General features: G+C 39.3%; 1 long non-coding RNA gene across 1 annotated transcript in view; it reads left to right on the forward strand.

Annotated features, from left to right (window-relative positions):
- The window catches only part of LOC137469951 (uncharacterized), a 66,187-nt gene extending 43,132 nt beyond the window's left edge, over nt 1-23,055 (forward strand). Inside the window, exon 2 of the long non-coding RNA XR_010996822.1 lies at nt 22,910-23,055. This is a non-coding gene — a long non-coding RNA (uncharacterized lncRNA). The remainder of the gene's footprint in view (nt 1-22,909) is intronic.
- Nucleotides 23,056-23,711: the final 656 nt, after the last annotated feature.

Genomic DNA, 23,711 nt, shown 5'->3' on the forward strand with positions numbered 1-23,711 from the left:
CAGCGGCGGGGCCGGAGCGGGGCAGCGGCGCGAAGGTGCTACGCGGGCGCGGACCATTCAGCGACGGCCAAGAGCCCTTTAGTGACAGATTTAGGGGCACCTGCCCGTCTGTTTTATACAAGTGAAACTGCCTTGCCCAGAACTGGAAAGGGCTCAAAATAGCTGTTGGCAGTCCAGCAGATTACTGACTAGGAAGCCCATAAATACTGTGCTGATGTTAAATTTTTTACAAGTTCTCTGGTTAATCCAGATAGAGACCCTGGCATTGGGCCACCTCTCGCAGTGACATCCTCCCAAAGGTTTCTGTTGGGGGGTACCTGGACGCAACACTCTGTGCCTGACAGTTTTACCAAAGGGTCATTTTTCAAAATGTTACTTTTGGCACTGCCATACAAGCACTGCACGTGCCCTTACTGAAATATTAACTGTGGTATATACCTTACCCAGGCTAAGGTATTTTTCTAGATATTTGCATAATTTTCATTACATATGATGTTTTAAAATCAGCCTAAACAGTGGATGCATTGTATGTAAACGTGTATACTTAGTTTAAAATATGTTTACATACCCACATCTGGGTGAGAGAATTTTCCCCTTTGCTCTCTTTGCATTGGAGCACTCTGACCCTAAAGCACTTTACCACAGGGTAATTCTATTTTCTTTTTTTTTTTGTAAATACAGTACCCAAATTCAGAGAACACGTTCCTTTCAAGGTGTTGAGACTGTAATATTCAGTGTGCCCTCAGACCACTGTGCCCTTATGCATAGAGGATGATGTCTGTGGGTGAGAAGCATCATGCCATGCATGGCCCAATCCTGCTATCTGAAATGAAACTTACGGTGAAAATAGTGTCCTTTCACATTTTTCATGGTTTCTCATTGCTGAAATATTTTCAATTGTGTGAAAATATTTTTAACTCTTTGATTTATGTATCACAATGATAAAAAACCCCACGAGCCCTCCATATGTAATTGAACAGCCGAGGATGAAGTTGCTTGCTCCATGGGAGCAAGGGCTTTGTGCAAACCGTCCCGCCTAGTGCGCGGCTTCCCAGGTGGGAGCAGGCAGTGACACAGCAGGTGGCTGGAGGCAGCAGCCCCGCTGGGGATGGGGATGGCTCTGTGCCCTGGCCTCCGACAGTACTGGAGGCATGGCCAGGGACTGCACAGTTCCAGTAATTCTTAAGTGCTATTGCAGAAGCCAAAGTAAATTTGAGAGCAGCCCAGAGGCTGCTCCCAGTTTATATAAAAGGACAGTCAGAGAAAACAGCTATTATAAAGTTTGTGTAAGCAAAAGAAAAAAGAATTCTGCAATAATTCCTGGCTTCTTTGGATACATTTCCAACCTAGCCATTATTCAATTATTTATCCTGTGTGAATGCACTCCATGCTACCTTTCTTCTACCAACTCTGTGCTTGAGACTACTTTCTAGTTTAGGAACCTAATTTAAGTGGTTTAAAATTTTTAAAAGGGACACTGAAGGGATGACATTGCTCTTACTTCCTTTTAGTTCAGAAAGGACATGTGTGTGGGCATGCATGTGTGTGGCGCCATGTGCTGAAGCTGATGAAAATCCACACAACTGTTTCTGAGGACAAAAGAAACACATGGATTCATTTGCTATAATAACAGGCTGGCAACACTTGACAGTAGCTCACTCAAAAGCTTGTTCCAGTCATGTTACATCCCTGCCTCTTCTGAATATTTCTTTGATTTTTCTCTCCAGAGCTGTGGGCAAACCTGTGGGCCACTGTACTGTGCCACAGTTGGTTTTACTCAAGTTTCTCTCTTGTGCCCTTTCATGTTATGACCTCTTGCACCTCTGATCAGTGGCACCTGTTCCAGCTTTTCATTCTTCCTTCCTTCTTTTCCCCTTGTCTTTATCCCATGCACGTTTTCACTGCTTTACTCCAGCCCTAAAAGCCAGTTTGGCCTGAAGACACAGCCATGCCATTTCTGGTGTCTTGTATCATTGCTCTTACTTTTTCAAGTTCCATGTTAGCTATCCCAAGGTCATCAAAGCCAGGCTGCAGCCCTCTGCACTGCGCCCAAGTGTGCCATCATAGGCCATAATGATACTGGTTTATTCTCTTAAGTAGGAGCAAAGGACATATTAATAGGAAAGTGATATGTGTACACATCAATAGCATTTGTGTTTTAAGGCAGTAATGGTTTAGAGCAAAGTTCTAGTTTCTCTGCAGAAAAAATACCAATCTCTTTCCCAGCTAAGCATGTTATGGGAAACACTGAAGCATACACATGTAGGGGCCAGAGGCAGAACCAAGGTTCCTAGGAGAACTTCAGTTATTAATTTCTTCAACTTCTTCAAAGCTAAAGTATCAGAATTATTAAACACATGCAGATTTTTAATTGATCACCTGAAAGGAGTGATGGGATCCTCTGTTGTTAAGTCTCTTTTGACCACAGATTTAGGCCTTCTCTCCTTTTAATTTCAGACCTCTTTTATTAGGAATTAAAACTGGAGTTTAAAGTAAGTATCTGTTTAAGTGCTTTGCTGAATCAGGAGAACTTCTATTCATCATAATATTTGGCTTATTTATATATGCCAACTTAAGTGTGTGGTGCTTTTGCTCTTCTTTCAGCTAGAGTTAGACCATGAGTTTAGTGAGGATTGTTAAGCAGTCTGCTCTGCTTTTAAATTGTCTGTTTAAAAGGTTTTATGATCCCTAAAGTACACATGATTAACATAAGCTCTGGCAGCTAATAAGTTAAATCATTTAATGTAAAATCTTCATACTACCAACATAAACAAGAAAATGTGACTAATACCTTTTTCAAAAATTCCATTTTCCAGGGTTCCTGAAGATTGCATACTGAAACACTATTGCTAATAGCATTTAGCAATACTATCTAGGAATGGTCTAAATATTTGGCTCTGTTTTAGTAACTGATGTGGATTACCAATGCACACACATCCAAGCATTTCTGATAAGTTACTTCAGAGAGTGACTGTACTATAGATTACTATAGAACTGTAGGGTCAGAACTGAAGGGACTTTGGTGTCATCTACTCCACATTGTGCCCTGATGGAGGATCAAGCACTTATTGGCATGCTCTTTTCCAGGGCAGTTGCAGCCCCTTTAGAATTCCCTAAAATGGGCTAATGCATAATGTATACAAATCTCACTTTTCACAGTCTCTCCCAGATCCTTGTGGCACTGTAGGCAAATTGGTCAACCACATACCTGAGATATCCTACACATCTTCATTTATCCTCTGTTCCTGAATTCATCCACTGGTAGAAAAATCCAAAACCTCCTGAGGTAGATCCATAGTCTCATTTTTTCACTATCTGTATTTTTTCTGTTTTCCCAACAGATACACAACTTACATCTTTCTTGGCTGCAAATCAGTCTAATTTCTTCTCTCAATGACCCCAGAGAACAGTGAGACCATCTTCTTTATAACAATCCTATTAGGAGGCTGTTATTTCCCCCAACTTTATGCTCAAGTGTTTGCTCTTACCAAGTGAAAACAATGATCAGTGCTATATAATAAAGCTTCTTTTCATGGAGATTATTACACAGCATTGGAAAGCAAGGATATGATCTGACTGAGGGAAAAAGTCTTCTGCAACTTGTTTGCCACAGATTATTTCTGTAACTGTCACTTTGGGAATTTCTATAAATAAAATCACTATCACTCTTCTGAGAAGTGAACATTTACTACCATGTTTTAAACAATGAAAAAATACAGCTCTGTTTTTCATCTAAATTCTTTATATATTTGAAATCACTCAGAAAAGAGAGTCCAAAGAAATGTGGTTTAGTTTGACGAAAAGAAGCCTCCCAGTGGGATATTTAACAGAATACCTAGAAAACAGTGTTGAAAGACTTATACTATTTGGAACCCTTTTTTTCAACTCTTGTTCCATGACCTTTGATTTCCAGAGTACCATACTTGGCTTTAACTCATTGTCCTCTGTGGTGATAACACTTTGGACCCAGGGGGAAAGAAGGACTAATTGACCCACAGTTTGAGCAAGGGTTTTGCCTGGCCTTGTACACATTACTGATGGATGTTTGACTTTCAACTGTTTTTGATATTCCAGTACTGCACAAGATTCGGCTTTCCTAGTCTGCATTTTCCTACTGCATTGTAAAATGCCAAGTGGAAGGATGGGTGTGTGGACCAATCTTCCAAGTCTTCCCAGGCTGCTCAGTAATGCCTGGAGGAGTGCATGGAGTGATGTGGTGATTCAGCCAGTGAAAGAAGGTGATAGTTTACTGATTGCCTCAAAGAGCTTTTCCTTTCTCTTTTCATCTGCTCTCTTGGTCCTCTAAGCTCAGAGCCTTTTCCTTGCAGAACACCTCAGGGAGATGAGGACAAAAATTCCACTGTGTTTGGCGAGAGGGCATGAAAACAAGCATCTAGTGCTAGACATGTGCCACTGTCTATGATCAACAGCAGCTTCAAATACATCACTAAGTAATTTTCAATAAAAGGACATTAATGCTTGTTTTAAACTTACAAAGGAAAAGTAAACCACAAGTCATTTGAAAGGATATGGCAATAGCTCACACAAATGTAATAAATGGATAGAATAAATAGAATAAACAATACTTTTCTCAATGAATACTCACAAGGAAAAATAAGAGTAGAAGAACAACAGCTCTGCAAATTATCTTGCTTAATATGAAAATTTGAGCATCACTATCAGCATTTAGGGACTAATTCTAAAACTGCTGAGTAGTCTTCCATTAACTGCTGTGGGAGTTGAGAGCACCTGGCATCTTGAGAAATTGGGCTGTTTGGCGGTTTTAATTTAGTCTGACAATAACGCTGAATAAAATATTCTTGGGGATAGCCCACAATTATATAGCATGAGCTCACTTCTTCATTACAAAATGTGAGCTGAAACCATTCATAACTGCCAGCCAATATTACAACAGGCAATTCCAGTTTTTTGTTGCATGGGAAAAGCTCTAGCAGGCTTTAATGAGTTTCAAAAATAGCTGCCACATCAGAAAATTGTAATGGTGCTTGTTTTTCTAATGTGAATACCTGTTCAGCAGACATAACTTAAACAATGGCATCCAAATAGACCAGGGCATGTAAAATAGCTACTTCTATTTGTCAGCTGCACACCCATTGTTTTCAGTCAGAGCCTGCAGAGCAGCTTCAGCTGTACATTCCTGGGAAGTGAATAATATCAGTTGAGATTACACTACAGTACCACATCTATTACAAGCACATTATAAAGAATGAATATAACCTAATTAGGAAATGCTGAAGTCGGCTGGGTGTGGATGTGGGCTGGGGAAGAGTCGTTTTACATGACCTTCACTTACTGAAAAAGAGAGTTCACAGAGGATAAAGCAAAGGTAACAGTGTAGATTTCGGTCTCAAATCCAGATATCACGTGTACATCCCATATTCCTCATACCTTTCCCACTCAGCTAAACAATTGCTCCCCAAGTTTCACTTCCATGAAACTCTTTTGTAAACACCTTTTGCAAATCCAGCAGGACAACCCAAATTGGGTTATATTCCTTCTTTTCATGCGGATTAGAAATAGAGCTCTACTCTGGTTTATAGTGCTGGAAAGAAGAGGTTGCAGAGAGAGGTAGGGAGTTTCATCTTAACTAGATAAGTAAAGAGGAAAGCTCTTCCAACAGCTTAATGGAACCCTCCTCTTCTTGTAAATCTGATTCTTCTGACACCCCTTCTAGTCTGCAGCACAAGGCTGTTTCATTGCTTTCTGCTCGCTGCCTTACCACAGCATCACTGATCAGCAGTATAGGATTTCACAGCTATGAAAATCTGCATCAGCTGCCCCCATGTCTGCATGTTGTTAGCTAGGCATGCTGCTGGCTAACAAGAAGACACTGAGAAAATGCCTTCAAATGTGTCTCATGTCTTGCATTTACCTCTTGGTTCCATAATGAAGGTTGCATTAATGCCAACAGCTGGAACAGATCAGTGCTCCAAGTTGGATTCCTGCCTTACCACTGATTGGAACAGAGGTTGCAGAGAGAAAACTGCAGCATGCCAAGCTGAAAGTAGTTTACTGTGTTTATGGGACAAAGTCTCATCTGTACAGGTACTCACAAAGGCCAGACCAGTTTTCCCACAGCACACCACAGAATTGTGCAATTGAGCACGCAGTTAAAACCAGTAAATACAACCTCAGACATCGCGGTCTGCCCATAACTGAATACAGTACCAGAGTAGATACACTTCAGCAGAGCTCTGCTGTTCATGTGCTTAGAACTGACTAAAAATCAACAATTACCCATTTTCTTTGCCATCAACATATTTTTGAGATTCTGTTCCTACCAGAAACAAGGGAATGATTCATGTTTTCTTGTGTTGGCTTTTGCACATTGCTTAAGGACTAAGAAATTTATTGTCAGTTGATTTTACTGTAAATTGAGAATAACTGTTAATGTCAGTGATGTGATGCTGGTGTGAAATTATATGCAGGCATCACTTAAAGAAATGCACTTCATAAGGTTGACTTTTCTATGCATTTACTACAGTGTGCACTTCTGTATCTCCTCATGTTACCATGGGTGTGCAGCTCCTGTCCCCTGCCTTGTAGATTGAAAACAAGTCTGCCTCTACTTATTTCTTCTCACAAATGTGATTAGCTATATCAAAATCTGCATTTAAAATGCAAAATAAAATTACCTATTCCACAATCCCACAAATATTATCTAAATCACAATTTACACAATCCACAAACCAAGCCTGAAACCACTAAGACCCCCAAGATTGTGAAGATCTGACTTTTTTCCTGTTCTCCAGTGTCCCCAAAGCGATTAGGAGAAGTGAGTTGCTACCTTGCTTTTGAAGCACTTGTTTTGAACCTGTTATCTGTAGGGTCCTGGTGCCCAGTTCTGAGGGTCTTATGATGATAATTAAGAAAAGAATGCTTATTGTCAGTAGGTATGGATCTGTACAGGAAAGTTTTTTGGAGTTTGCAATTTGAGGAAGATGGAAATAGCTAACCCAGGACACATCTTTTTCTTACACACAGTAAAGATTTATTATTTATTTTAGATTGAAAAGTGTTAGTATAAACAAGATACAAAAAAAAGCTTTAAAATAGTTAGCATGGCAAAATCTGAAATATCTTTTGTAAAGATACCTCCATTTCATAAGACACCTAGTGCATTTGCAGAAAAATATCTGGAAACGTAGTAACAAATATAACTGGTACGTGTGTTTTAATTTTCATAATCTTCACATGAATTATGGTAATGTTTTTTGCAATGCTTCTGTTATATAATTAGATGGCCTGACGTCTGGCTAAACAAACAACTTACCATATGTGATTAAAACACTGATCAAATTGAATCAGATAAAAATATGACAGTGCTGGAAAAATTCATTTGCTGGTGATAAATAGTGTTGGGTTTTGATCCTCAGACAAAAGTCCTTTCATATGAAGAATTTAACTATCATTAACTCTTTCTCTCCTTTCCTTGCCATCCCACACGTACATAAATATGTTCCCATCTTGGAATATCATTTGGGAAGCAAAGGGACTAATCTTTTTAAATGTGTAAAAAGCCTACAACTGGCTTTTAACTACATGCCAATGGTGCATTGTAAGTGTAATAAGAAAACACCCAGTTAATTCAGGTAGGAATTTTGTCTGCACTAGCATAGTCCAGAATCAGGTGCTTGTGTTTCAATGGAATTTTGTCACTTAGCTAATATTTTAAATCCCATTCTGTTTTAGCAAAATTATTGGGTTGTTAAGAGTAACCTATTAAGAAAACTGATATGACTGAAATACATATTTTATTGAAGAAGATGTGTACCAAACCTTAATCAACAGTCTTTCTGCTGAATGACGTAGTTTGTTTTTCTTAAGTAACCACAACACTTAGAAGTTTTTATTTGGGACCTGGTATGTTAAATGTTGACCTCTTTTTTTGTTTTTTTTTTTTTTTCCCTATATGTCATTTACTGTAGGTGTATTAAACTTAATTCTGTCTGTTAGAACTTCTGAAGTAGAACAAATAGGCAGTTAGTAACATCTGCCAGTTTACTAGAAACACAGAGAGTGGTTTTGTTGCAAAATATTCATTACTTGCAGTGGCCAGTGCTCTGAAACCTCCAAAACCCACTCTCAGATTGCTACACAGAGGTATGCATTAACCCAAACCAGATTATAGGTTTGAATTGATAATGTCTGATTAATTTTTTAAAAGTGCAGAAGTTTGCTACAAGCCGTCCTGTAAATGCAGCCAATATGGAATATAATGAACCTTCCCAAATCTGAGCTAGCACTCCGTAGAGAACAGAGAACCACACTGCTCTGAAACAGTTTGTTTATTCAGTCTTTCTGAATACTTATAAAATTTGTTGCATGAATCATTATATTTGACTTCTGTGTGTCTGTTTAAGACTATAAGTCAGAAAAAAATGAAATTGCTTCCAGTATCTAATTTTCCTCCAGTTTGATCTGATTTTTAAGACGTGAAAGTGTCTTTATTTCCCATCAGCTTTGTGTTCCTTACAAATATTTGAAGTAGGCTCATTAATCTTCAGTTTAATGGTTGAGCTACATCACCTTAAAGCTAGGGTATTAGTGCTCAGATTTGGATTTCCAGCCATGCATGGTTGTCTTGTATTTCTGTCTATGAAGAGGTGACTTTTCTACTCAGTGTATTCTATTTTTATCTGGACTACTAACTGAAGTGCAAATCTCAGTTGTATATTTTATGCAGTTTTGGAAATCAAGACCTTGGAACCATGGAAAAATGTCATGTGATGACTCTCTCATGACACGTCCAGCTTAAAAAAATGCATCATTGAAGAAAAATGCCAGAGCTGATTACAATAAATTCCTTAGTGAATTCCATCAAGAAAGGAAGTGGTCTTACTCAGTGTTTGCTCACAGCCAACCAGTTCCTGAAGTCCTGAGCAAAGATTTACTCAGGCTCCAATTTGGTTGGATGTGCAGATGGTGATGCAGACACAATCCTTCCTGAAGGGGTGTGGAGCTCTCAGCACTTCAGTGGCTGGGAGAAGGGAGGAAGGTATCAGCTGGGAGGAGACATGATGGGATCCTATTTCTGCATTTCAGTGCTTTCATATTTACCTTTGTTTGGTCTTGCTTGCTATTGTCTTGTGTTTATTTTAAAAATTAGTCAGAATTTATGGAGCCTTTCAGGAGGATGTCCTGCAACCTGTGATTCATGACATCCTGCAGAAATTGCATGCTGATTAATAATGCCCTCTCTGCATGGAACTGCATTTCCAAGCTGTGAAACAGAGCAAGTGCTGACAAATCCTTCTAATGTGATTCTGTCAAAGACCCGTGTTGTGATGTGCAGCCTGTCAGAGTATGGGTCTACCCCCCTACAAGGCTTCCAGAGTGTTTGGGGTGCTCTCAGGCCTCACAGAGCCCATCCCTCCACACACACTGACCAACAAGAAATAAGGGGTCATTTTTATCTGAAAAACTGTTGGATATTTAAAATGCAAACTTTGAAGTTAAAGTTTTTGTCTGTAAAGTCAGTCACCATGTCTAGCACACCTTTCTGTGGAACAGTCCCAGGGATTTTGCCTGGGAGAGGCAATCTAACATCTCACTTGAGCTCAAAGGAAAATTGATGATTTCATGTAGCCCTCTGCCTGGCAACATATCTAATAAGACAAGTTTGGAGCATATTGACTAGCGAGCTTTTTATAACTAATTTTAAATTACACTGTTATTTACAATAAACAAACCCCCACAATATTGACAAATTGACAGTATTAACAGGGAAATAATTTTTGAAATATGCTGTCTCTTCAAAGTGAACTAGAAATAAAAATGTAGAAAGGAAAATGTCATTAAAACCAAGCTGCTAAAATGATGCAGCATGCAAGCAGTAGCTTTATAGTTCATTATTAACTTCTGTGTAATGTGCTGATACTTCGCTGCTGAGATTTGGCAAAATGGGCCCTAAACAGAAAGTCCTGACGGGGCATCAAATTCTCTTACCAAAACATAGTGCCAATGACATTATTAAACATGCCTTGCTGTGGTGGGAATTCATTTTATGCAGGGTATAATAAGAGTTTTATGCTCCTCAAAAGGAATTACCTGAAAGGAAATTATTGACCAGAGAGGTAAATACTGATCTGAACTGAATCACCTTCCAGCTAGAGAGTAATTTCTGTGGGTGCAGACATGACAATCTATACTAGGGAAGAATCAAGAAACACTGAACTTCTGCATTCCAGCCCTTGTAGTATTTCCATGTGCTGTAAATAGCTGTGGCTTCAGCAGCACAGAACAGGATGTTGTAAACTGAAACACTTCCTAAAAAACACAATGCCTGCACAGGTGCAGTGAGCCAGCAGGATGACATAAAGTGTTACTCTGTGACGCTCATCCTCACAAATCTATGTGATCCCGATCCCTGTGGCCATAAGAAACCCTTTGGCCACCTTTTCTCTTAGCATTGAAAACTCCAACATGCAAAGAAAGTTTTCAAACAGGATGACAAGGCTACATCCTGCATGGATTTGAAAGGAATTGGTTGCAGAAAGCAGGCAACAGCCCATAATATCCTTCCTGCTCAGTTGGCCCTCCTATCACTGCTGATATCAATATGGGAAGTCCCAAATAAATAAAAGCTTTAAATTTCCCCTGTTGTGCCACATTCCTATTTGGCATCTAAACCCCTATTATTTGCTATCCAATGGGGAGACAAATGGATCATCGATTAGCTCATGGTGCGTTTGAACTGAGGAATGTGAGTATGTGGAATTGCAGCACCATTAGGTCACCCTGGGCTCTAAACTGCTACAAACCAACCTCACCCCACTGATTTCCAAGGATCTTTCCCATTTCCTGTGGAACACAAGTATCCATGGTAAATGGATCTGACACATCTAGGCTGTGTCCAGGCTGAGGACAGATGCCTGCTTTAGTATCCAGTGAGGATCCTGATGTCCCCACAGTGCTGTCATCTTGCCCTGAGCACACGGCAGTTCTCTGCTCAGTTTCCATGTTGCTTCCAGCAGAAACCAGGGCAGGGAGGAGACAGCATGTGTCTGAGTTTATGTCCTGTATGCAGCTGGGAAGTGCCTAGGCTGCCCTGACCCAGGGGATTGGAAGTGCTTCTGGATCCACCAGTTCAGACAGGCCTGAGGCTGGTTATACGACAACTGTTGGATTTGACAGGGAGAGTCACCCCTCTGTAGGTTCAAAACACAAGCCACACCTCGCCCTTGTTTGCATCTCTCTCAAGATATCCAAGCTCTTTCCAGCATCCTTATGGTGATTCTTGACCTTCCAGCAGATACGACCCTCTACTACCAGCCTTTCTCTCTCTGCAGCTGGTGCCTGTAACTGGGGGTAGACTGGGAACAGTGGGTGGGTAGGAATAGGGCACAGGCCACAGGGAACAGGGCCTGATTGCTGCATAAGAACTCCTCGCAGTGATGGCGTGCAACCCTGGGGGGTTTGGAGCAGAACAGGAGTCCCCCTCATGTGCTGGGATCCCTCTGGCCATGTGGTAAGGGTCTGCCAGGAGTGAAGTGAGGCATCTGCTGCAGTGACTGAGGGTAGGTTTGGCATCGGCCCCACCATGGCTCTGCTATGGGCACCTCAGAGGGGAAACGGGGACTGGATTAAATCTGTGGCTGACTGCAGAGATTTATTATGTGTTTCCTCTTAAATGTCTCTGCAGTTAGACAATAATTGTGTAACTTTTATCAGGTCATCTATGTCTTATGCATTCTCTGTTTGTTTTTCCAAGTTTCGAAGAGTGAAAAGAGAATTTCCTATGATTTCCTGGGACAAGACTTCAACAGTAACTGTGTCTTTCACTAATATGCTTTTTGTCAGCAATCAAATGTGACTATCAGTATTCATTTCCACAACACGGGTCTTATAAAGAAAATGGCATAATCAAATAATGCGGCATTTTGTGTTGTTTAATTGAAAGAAGGGAAAAGCTGAGATAATTTACCATTTCATCATCCTTCAAATTAAAAATCTCATGCTTTAAGCCTCTACCCACTGCTCTTCTTTGTTACTATTAGGTTAAGGAGAAAAGGAGTAAGTATGGGGACAGGCCAGATTCTGATATAATTATGATCTTTTAAAGGGCTGACTCTGCTTTCATTAAGCATAGTGCAAATTAGAAGGAAACTCCACAGGCTTCAGGGAAGCTGAAATGTAAAAACATCAGCGATAATATCAAGATCGTAGATATTTATAAGAAACAGTGTTTGTGTCTGCCCTACATCAGTTTAGTTTGAAGAAGAAGGTGCAGATCAAAAATCTCAGACTGATGGTGATAACTTAATTCCTGTTTTCTTTTACATATATATTTTTTTTCTCTTATATTAATCTACCCTATATTTGGACAATTGCACAAAGGAATGAATAAAAAAGGAAATGAAAGAGTCTGAGCTAAGTAGATAACATTGTACTTTAAAAGCAAGTCCTTAATGTAGCACACTAAGCTAAGGCACTGACATGAAAATCAACTTTTAAGTGAAGATTAATATGCCTTTAAAGTGTTCTCTGCAAAACATCTGAATCTCCATGTACAGCAGAGGAAGTAACTAATTTTTTAGCAGTGGCCAAGTGGTTCTGGATAAAAGGTTTAAAACTGGACTTTGCAGCTATTATTTTTTTCATTAATTGGAGCGGTGAACAGGATCAGAGCTGATGAGTCATTGCAGGAACCTACTGGAATGTTGCTCCAGCTGTGTATTGGGACCCGCAGCTGCACATTTCTTGGCCCAGATATTCAAAAGTGGTAGGGAGGCATTCAACATGCAGCAAATTCTTACTAGATGGAGAATGTTTTCTCCAAAGGAGAAGAGCATGCTAGCTAAACTACCCATGTCAGCATACAGTGCATATTACAGTATGGAAATACAGTGATTTCTGACCTGCTTTGACTTTGTGCCTTTGTTTCTTTTTTTAGCAGTCCAAACACAATAACACACTAATGAGCAGGACCCAGTACCAAGAGATTCCTTGAATGTTTTAATGTTTTCCTACACTTTTTTTTTTTTTTTTTTTGCCATTTTTGCCATTTTTGCCTCAAGCCTACACTGAAAGGGAAAGTGAGCATCCTGGAACTGGAAACCAGCCAAAAGATCAGGGACTTCTCACCTACAAGAATTTGTTGTGGAGCACAGCAGAAAGCATGTGCAAAAGATGTGAGCTATTGTTACTCAGTTTGTAATCTGAAAAAGTGGAGTCAGATCTGTTGTGCTCTGTAAAGGATTCTGCCTACAAAATTCAGTTTACCTACTGGTACCACCACTACTCCAAAAAGATTGAAAATTATTTCTACTTTTAAACAGCATGCATTTTTACTATGATTTGTACTTTTTATTACATATCTTGTAAGAGTTTGGTTTTCATTATGAACAACACTGAGAGAATTTCACAGCATGTTTTATGCTATTCCTCCTAAGGTTTTATTTAATCTGAAACAAGAGAAATTGCAGTTGTATGCCTTTAATACAGTTTAATGCCTTTAAGACCTTTCTGACCTGATCAACAGAAGAAGGTGACTGTCATCATGTAAAATATGCAATGAATCTGAATTTAGTTTGATCCAGCTCTGTCCATAATCAAAACACAGACTTTTGATTACATCATTTGTTAACATGATTCCTTACGTGACCTTAAAGCACTCATTTGTGACAAGTAGCCATTAGGAGGACATGCTTGTGCAGGAGGACTTTTGAAAATTTTATTAATTTCCAACAGCAATAGCATGCATTAACCGTTGTGAATGATCCAGCAAAACTGCCATTCCTAGCACATTCCCTTTTTTGTTGTTTGCTTTCTGTTTCCCAACATGTGCCCCTTTCTTTCTACCTGGAAATCTTGCCTGGGCAAATTTTATCACTTTCTATATTTATCTGGGATTTTCAGCCTTCCTAGAGATTCATGGTGAAAGGTCAGATGGTGTTTTGCACATGCCCTGAACTGACATGTGAGATAACACTTTTGGACCTGGCTTCTGTACAGAGGTCAAAGACTTCTGTATTGTGTGTGGACACACAGTATGGATCTATACCTCACTCACCCAATGCCTGCTAGTTTGGGAAGCACGGGATGTACCCCGCATGCATTAGACAGCCACCTTGGACCTGTGCAATCAGTTTGACACTTACAGAAAGAATTAACTTTAATTACTGGGCTTTGTGGTGAGGCAGTAGATCTAGGAAACCCCAAAGATATGTATGTTGCTGCCACATAGAGATAAAGCATCTGTTGCAGAGTTCACCTGGTCCCTGGTCCTATCCTCAAGTGCACATTTAATCAACTTTGATACTGTACTTCCAGTTAATTAGACTTGGTTTCTTGAGTGCTTTCTCAAAGACAAGCTCTCATTGGAGATGGTCTCATTTCTCACTTGACCCAGCTCTAAGGTTTTTTCAGGACTACCAGAGATTTAGACACTGCTGCCTTTTGTGGCTTATTGTGAGTCCACATCAGACATGTAATTATATTTGAGATCTCACAGAAATCCCAATGATCTCCTATGACAAGATCATTCTGTGGCCTGCTGAGCACATGAATATATGACCCTCTGAAATGTAGCTGAAACACTGAAGTATAGTTCCTTTTTCAATTGACTTATTTTAACTGGAATTTAGAATAATCAGCCATTCCATTTTTCTTTAGATTTATGTAATTATATAAGCACAACTAAGACTACAAATAAAGCCTTAGATGATTGTGAAACAGCAACAAGAATCCAAGAAAAACTCCAACTTACCCGAAGAATGTTCACTCATGGATGGAAAGATAAATATTTCTAAGACTCACATCATAATTTTAGCAGTATCTGAAAGAATGTTTGTTTTTTTCAGTTTATCTTTTACCTTTGGTAATTAGAAGTTATGGTTCTTGCCTGGAGGAACTCCGGTTTCTATTTAGCTTTAATTTCAGTGCATGAATGGAATGCAGCCTTCTGTGCAAAATGCACATGCTGCCCCATGGCTTTCTCATGACTGAGGATGTGTTTGTCTGGTGCTTGGTGAGCTAGGGCTGGAAAAAAACTCAAAAAACCCTCTGCATTTTGGATTGCGCAATGTCCTTTGCTTATGGAGGTATGGGATAGATTTGTACATAAATATGGCTCTTGGTATCATTTCCATATATGTGATCAAGGTAAATAGATATAATTACTTTTTAATCATGGTTGCATTTATGATCATTACATGGTTTTGCTTCATTAACACTTTCATTCTGAATTTTCAGTCAAAAAGGGGTTTCCTAGCCATTCTTTCCCAGAAACACTATTATAGAGCAACAAAGATAAACATTGAAAAAGGAGAATCATCTTTTGCCAAGATCATATATCCTAAGGAATTTAGTCAGTTTGTTTGACTAAAATGTTTTATTTAAAGTAATAACTACTTTTATAGCACACCAGCTCCCTTCCCAACTAAGCTACTTTGAGATCTGTAAAAGCAGTCAGAAAAACAGATGATACCAATTAGAATTTTATCAGGAGCTGGTTTACTGTGCAATTTATTTCATGTAATTGCAGAACTCAGGCATCCAAAAATAATAAGATAGTTTCTCCCCCAAATCATAAGAATCTAAGTAATAAAAATGTTGAGGTTGTTTTTATTCCTTGATATTAGATACACTCTGCATGACCTTCTACCTAGTCTGTGTCATACCTTGCTCTAAAAACAGCACATGGTATTGTATTTCATTCTTCTTAAAAGTTCCCCATGTCCCTGGATATTCAGCAGGTCTCTCTGACGTATCATCAGTTCCTGTGCAGTTTTATTCACATCAAAAATAGCTGTAAGAATCCTTCCATATGTGCATTCTGTCAGTCAGTGTGAGTTTTCTCATCAGTGTGGTGTCTGTTTGCACAAACACGTATCAGCAATAGCTACGGTGAGGCTTTTGTGCTAAATGTTGTTTAAGCAGAAGTTGGTATCATGTTTCTTAATTTAGCCTTCCCAACCCCAACATTTTGCAAAATCTGAACAAAACCTTGAGGTGAGGCTACAAATCGTGGTATTAAAAAATAAACAAATGTACTTTTTTATGTGTGTCTTTTTTTATAACTTATCTTTTTAACTTATTTAATAGTACTTTGTGTTCATTCTGTTTGCAGGACAGAATTACAGGAACCATTTTTTATGAAATGTAGTAAATTTCATAGATATAGAGTGAAAGGCTATGTTGGCAGCTATATTGTAGCATCATTTATAGCACCATTTAAAATGTTCATGCTTTCCTACCCTGCCAGCTATATATAGAGACATCCAAAGTGACACAGGGGGAAAGATAGAGCAGTCTGGCTCAAAAGTGCTTGAGAAACTGTCTACAAAATCAGTGTCTAGTTTGCAAAAAAAAAAAAAAAAAACAAACCAAAAAAAAAAACCAAAAAAAAAACAAAAAAAAAGTTTGTAATTTTAAATGTAGATTCTGCATTTTGGTATGCACTTAAAAACTTAGTGAGGAAATATAAGTGAAGGAATACTGGACTGAAAAAAAAAGATTAAAAAGCAAACCAACATATGTTAAATTTCCAGAATATAGCTTAATTCCTAGAATGGGATGCTTAGCATGGAAATGGGCAAAGTCAGCTAGGATTTCTAATTCTGTGTTCAAGTGTTTATAGTGCCTTTATGTTAAAACTGTAATGAGAATTTTTTGGTTTTTAATTTCTAAAGTTTGGTGCCAAAGTCACTTACAATTTTATTGTTAGACCAAACTATGGCTGGTAAAGGGCTTTTTAATTTTGTCTAATAAAACAAAAATAAAAATTATATTAAAATATTGAAATCAAATATAGTGACATGAAGTGTTAAACATTGAAGGCTGAGTCATATCCTACTGGAAAGTTTAATGCTGATAATAATATTTTGCATTTTTTGATTCAAAGCACACTTGATTATCAACTAATTATCTACTGATTATCAATTATTTACTAATTTATCCTCTCTGACATAAAAGTGACTTCCATTTTATGCATGGAGTAATTTGGGTGGACCAGATTTACCTGACACTACATTCTGATTCAATGATACAGTGAAGATCAGACTTCAGCTTTCTGAGCACATTGTCTTCTACTGGCAGTTAATAATTTGATACAGTTATGTAACTGAGTAAATGTGAACAAAGATTTTAGTAGTTAACCTGCATTATAAAGGACAATTTTTAATTAATCAAGTACTGATTGAATTTGATCTATCTGACCTGGAAGTCTGCAGCTTGGGTTTTCTCAAGAGTTTACATGGTTGTTTCTGTTAAGAAAAGTGAAGATAAATTGCTTTCAAGCCGGAAATGCAGCATTTTACACTCATTGTGCACTTCCAGACAAGTGGAAGTGATTTCACAAATAATGTGGGTCTCTGAACTTGAACCCTCATACTCTGATCTCAGGCTGCAGTGCCATCATGCACCTCATGTGGTAAAGCAGACAGACTACACTGCACCGCTCTAAATGTAAACACAGGAAAACAAATACGAGAGCAAGACACACGTCATCTCTACAGCACCAACTCGCCTCTTTCAGCAATGATGACAACCACACACCAGAAATGCAATAGCTCTGCAGATGGTGGGGGGACACTTTGGGAACCAAAGCCAAGGCAGAACACTGAAAGCTGAACGCTTAACTCTTCTCTTTGTTCAGACAAATCCCCAGCTCACGTCAGTTACATTGAACAGGAGACACTTCACATGAGCCATCCCAATGTCTGTAAATATTATTTTTCTCCTTTCTTCTGCTTTCAATATGACTTGCATCTATTTAACCATCAGTGTTGGAGTAATTTCTGCAGGATACTTCCAGCTTGCTCATAGTTTCTCTGGTGACAGGAGAGCTTGTATACCAATGTGTCGGAGTCCAGAACATCCCTTTGGCTGCTCTGGATGTCTTGAGACCCTGGCAGGGGGCTCAGGGACCTTGGCAACAAGCCAAAAACACCTGTGGCTTCGATTTTAGCCCATGGGAGAGGCTGCCAACCTTATATGAGGAATTACAAGCCAAAAGGGCTCAAGTAGTGAAATAAGGGAATTGACACAGGGTGGAAAAGTAGAATTTTGGGTTTTTTTAGAATGTAATTCAGGGATACAATATGGAGGAATCTGGGCGTGCCCTAGCCTTTTCTTCCTTCTTGTCCTCCATGTCTCAGTGTGATAGTGACACTTTTCTATTGGTCTATGATAAGGACACACTGTCCAACATAGATTTTAGGTATTGGTATGGGAATTGTAAACATCGTACACGTAATTTTGAGTATATAATGTGGGAGACGCCCGGGGCTCAGGGCAAACTGCCATGGCTTCTGTACTAGCTGGACCTCGGCAGGTCAGAAAGAAAGTATTTTAGATAAGAAGAAATAAACAACCTTGAAAACTCAGCTTCACACCTTCCAGACTTCTTCTTTGGCTGCCGGGTTAGGGAAAAAGGACTTTCACACTGTTGGGGTCTTGCCAACCCGACCCCGACACCAATGTAGGCATGATCTACTGAATGAAGTGTCAACAAAAGTCTTGTTTCATGTACATGTTTGGTCGCCCTGATTTTTTAAGATTTTCTAAAGCCTTCTGAATTTACATACTTGTAGAAAATTTTCTCATACAACTTTCTGTAAATAACCTATTGTTTTGCATTCCTTCACAGAGGTGGAGAAATTTGATGGACTGGTAGTTTGTCCAGTGTAGTTGGAGAGGTGGCACGTTCACCATCCAATCCACTGGCACCTTTTGAAAACTATAAATGTTGGAGACAGAGGAAATAATTTAGCCTCTTCATCGTGACCATACCTGTGGTGCATCGTTTTTCCTTGTGTCCTCTGGTGACAATGTTTAGTTCCCCTCTTGCTGCAGGAACAGCTCTGGCGAACTGGTGCTCAGTTTGTTCACCATTCCATAGGGCTACCTACAGCGCATGGCTGCAGCTGGACTGAGTACAGGGAAATACTGCACTTTAAACCATTAGAATACAACCCCAGGGAAAGCAATTATTTCTGCTGTTTACTTCCCAGATTTTGGACACCTCAGAGATTATGTGTGATCAAAGCATTTCTTTTGAGGAACACAAACTCAACCAGAGGGTGCCTCCAATTCGCAGCCTTTGGCCGTGGCTGTGGTAAGGACAGGCAGGGGAGGAAGAGGGAGCAGGTTTGGATGGAAATAGTAAGTAGAGCTGTCCTTCTCTCAGCTCTGGCTGCAGTATTTTTCATTGCATTTGGCCCTTGCAAAGCAGGAGCCTCTGACCTAATCATTCAGGAGCTTTATTTGACCACACTCTGTCTCTCTCTTTAGGAAACATGATTACTGTGTCTTAAATGCTTCCTAGAGTCTTTCATCTTTCCTCTATCTAATTGATGCTAATTTTCTTGATGGTACTCCTAAAGTACAGTTGGAGCCTGGATGTAGATTACAGAGCACTTTATAATATCAGCAGTAAATCAGACAGAGATTGTGAAGCACATATAATATGCATTTCCTGAGAGTTGTGAAGGGTGGGACTTTATCTTGCAGTGCATTAGTGCCTCTAAGATTGTGCTATAAGGCACTCAGTTATCATGACACTTGGTTGCCTGGAAATCTTCTTCCATTACACTGTATGCCTTCATTTTTGTAGACAAATCAGTTTGGCACACGTTAACCTGAAACTGTAAGTTTTGTCTTTAAGACAGTTTACAAGAGTGATTTTCCCAAGGATCAAAATATTTTGAGAGGAATACAGAGGGCCTTAAATCATCTTCAGGGGGATTGCCCTCATATTTTGAACCCCAAAGCATACCTGAGACATAAGAGAAGAAAACACATTTAAAGATACACTCAGCTTGCACTGTGGGAGGAACAATACGATTAAATTAATTAAAGGAAAATTATCCTCCATTTTAGAGATACTTGCCTCTAGTAAGAAATGTATATAGGTTATTTGGTTATTTTTAGTGTAATGTTACAGCATTTGACTAGATAACCTAAGCCAAATCATGCAGCCAGCATCATTCCATGTATAGCTGAGAAATCTTTCATATGACAATACATGACTGCTTGGACAAGCATGTTTCAAGGTGTATCTGTTTATGTACATGTAGAAGTGCAGATGGAATTTGTAGAACAAGCTCTAAATATGTCCAAAATGTTGTAAAAGCCAAATATATCCAGCTCTGTAAATCTGATATCAACTCTGCTCCATTGTCTGGTCACTTCCAGTGGTGGAAGGCAGAGATGAGGTATGACTCTTTTGGCTTGGTCATATTTTGTCATCACTTCTTACTGATTAGCCAGGATTCTGACCAGCCCAGGAAATTCCCACAGATTTAGTCTCTGCTATTCTGAGCAGTAACTCTTTGATGGCAATACAACACCTCCAGTACAGTTTACAACTTGACTCAGATTACTGTTATAGCTCTCAGTTATACGATTGGCTCAGTTTCTCTGTATCTTCTCTTACTGCCAAAGGTCAGAAAAGCTGTCAGTAGATCTTCCTAGCTAAAACACAGCATCTTCTAAAATCCATTCATGGAAGAAAAACTCGACCAAATTGACACTTTCTTCCAAACTTCCCCATGTTTTTACCCATGTTTTTGTATAGATTATAGAATGAGAACAGCATCAGATCACATGTATACAAATTTAAGGGAAATGCTATATTGAGCTTAATCCAGACATGTTTCTCTGAGCCATCATATATGAAAATACATTAATTTTTTCAATAATAGCTAAGCTTCAGTGACCCAAACCCAAATTATTTTCAGTGTAAACTATAATACCCACATTTTACAAAATCTATGTTATTTCACTTAAAATCCTACTCCCTTTTAATGAAATACAGTAGCTGGCTCTTCTACTGAAAAAAAATCATTAAATATTTCCATACTGGGTTCCAGCTTGTCTGGTGTTTTTGCCTGGCAGAATACAGTGCATCTTTGTGTGTTATTAATGGGCTGAGCTTCTGGACAAGACCATGCTTTTTGCCACTGATGAATTTTCTTACAAACAATGTGCTGTAAACCAGACAGGAACAGAAGCTTTCATATATCCAGAGGACTATTTTTGACAGAGTAAGTAAAGTCACTTTCATTAGACAAAATGTGAAATACCTATTTCTTCCCTTAAGAGCATAAATTAAGTATTTAAAAAGAAAATCCCAGGCATTTTAGCAGTTGCAAAACTGTGAGAAATGTGGAAGGCTGTTAATCTTCAGGTCTGGTCTTAGGCCTGAATGAGTCCTCCCCTCCTTTTGGCTCTAAGATGAAGGATAATGGTGTGAACACTGCACATGAAGAACTAGACAGAAGGGTTGCCAGGTGTGGGTGGTGCTGACAAATCACTGTCAAGTGTTAGAGGAACTTTTCCAGGAGTGCTGCAGGCTCTGGGATGGGAAATGTGCCATTCCCAACAGCACTAGAAGCCATGTGTAACACTGCTACATCCCTCAAGCACTCTTTGATAGCCCAAGAGCTAAATACTGAGATACAGCATTTCAATATTAGGTACCCTTGGTGCCCTGGCACCCAGGAATGCTGTAGCAGAGCAGTGCAGATGAGTGTCTGAAGCTCAGCTAAGACCTCTCTGTACTTCATGGCATGCTCAGCACTGGTGGTGGAACTGGAGAGCAGCTGTGCCTGGCCCTGTGCCCAGAGGGCAGGAGCTGGTGGAGATGGTTCTTCTCATATGAAGTAGTTAAATAAAAGCTTTCCTTGGCTATGCATCTGTCCCTTTAATCCTCACTCCTACAGCTGAACATGTCTTCTGAAATGAAGGCAATTCAACTCTTTGAGATCCTTATACTACAAAGACATTTTTGGGGAATCTTCCAGAGATTGTCACCCCTGAAGCACAAATAAACATGTGCCTTGGTCTCATCTGCAATATGTCATATTCCTGGGTAACATGTTAAAGCTGGGAAAAGAGAGTTGCGCTGTTGAGCCAGCATGTGAGTTGTTGGGGACTTGGTGACACACTTTCCCTTGATATCTCCCTAGCGGGGTGCAGAGCTCTATGTGTGTGTGTGGCAGCTCTGTCAGACAGGAATAGAGGAATTTTCTGAACTTAACTGATCTGAATTTGCCAAATGACACCATGTCCCCTAAGAGACAACAGAAAGGTCTCATGGAGCTGAATATTTTATTGGCAGCATTTCTGGCTTCCTTCATTCTATAATGATTTGAATCAGGATAAAAACAGATGCAGGTGAAGTGGCTCCCCGAATCTCTTATTCATGAATACAATAAAAGACAAAGCAAGAGTCACTCATTTAAACGGCCTCTATCACATTCACCAAATTTATGTATTTAACCATCAGCAATCTAAATTATTTCAAGTGTGCTTCTTCCCTATTTTTCCATTCTCTCTCATCCAAAACCTACCCTCCTGCCTCAAGACTTCTAGGTTTTGAATAAAGAACAGTGATGTTATCTGTTGTCTATCAAAGTGAAGATCTCCAATTCAGTACAGGGTGAAAATGTATGAGTGTGTCCCTAGCCTTGACTAGGCCACACAGTGAAAGTCATACAAAGGTAAGTGTTTCGGTGTTAATTTACTTAAAGGGAGAGGGATGAGGATCTGACCAAGGTGCACTTGTATTTCTGACTGCTTGGCATACGTGAATCTCTCAAAATGATCTTGTGCACAGTGGCTGCCACATGCTTGAAAGTCTCATATCCTGGAATGAGATGTAAAGAAATTAAAAAGGAAGCAGCAGTGGTTGAGTAAAAAAAAAAAAAAAAAAACATACCAGGATATGAAAAACTGTATTTTTTTTTAAGAAAGAAGAGCGTAGTGAAGGTCCCAATGTAAGGTCTGCAGTGGAAGAAACAGCCTGTCTTTGATGGCAAAGTTTTCTTTTTCGTTTTTTTTTTTTTTTTCCCTGAAAGTTCTTCACTCAACATTGCAAGAAAATAGCATGATTTTTAATCTACTCTAACAAGATGAAAATCCAGATTGCTTTTTTCTTCAGCTGCTTATACCACCAGCAGCCACTTGCTGGAAGCGACACCCAAAGCTCGGGAACATGCTGAGTGTTCTTCAGCACCATCTACTGGTACGTGCCCTATCCACCACTTGGGCACTGCATTACCTACAACCCTTGAGAGACTCAGGAAGGAGAAAAACAACTAAAATCCTTCAAGATGCTGCCCATACATAGTAAACCTAAAGAATAGCCTGGCTGAATTGGTGCTTAAATAGATTGTGATTCTAATAAGAGACAATACAAATCATCCATTTAGAAGCTGTGTAATTGAGCTTATGGTCATACATATCCCCTAACAAAAACATAATGAAGGCCAGGGTAAAACAGGTCAGAGTAAAACAGAACTCATGAGGTAATGGAAACACAAGATGAGGTTATCTGGGCAGGGAAAAAAGCTACAGGAAATGTAAGAAGATATTAACGTAGAAAAGAGCTTTTGGAAGCTGAGACAGGATGTATTTCCTGAGATCTGTGCCTTAAAAATTACATTCCTGAACAAGCTTGCACTTTTATTCTCTAATTTTCAATACTCTTTTTAAAATATAAAACTGATTAAGAGAAGGTGTGACTGTGTTTTTGAAAAAGACTTTAGATAAATAAGTTCGGACCCCTCTGACTAGAGCAGCTCTGCGTACTCCTTCAGTGAAACAGATCTGGAGCTGGGTTTATTGAATCTCTATTGTCCTCAGAAACTCTGACATGAAAACAAAAAGGAAAAGAAAATTTGGAACACAACTTGCAGACACTGTAAATTAGTGCAACTCACATTAAAAGCACTTCCTGATTT

The sequence above is a fragment of the Anomalospiza imberbis genome, chromosome 3 (assembly GCF_031753505.1).
Source record: "Anomalospiza imberbis isolate Cuckoo-Finch-1a 21T00152 chromosome 3, ASM3175350v1, whole genome shotgun sequence".
Lineage (NCBI taxonomy): Eukaryota > Metazoa > Chordata > Aves > Passeriformes > Viduidae > Anomalospiza > Anomalospiza imberbis.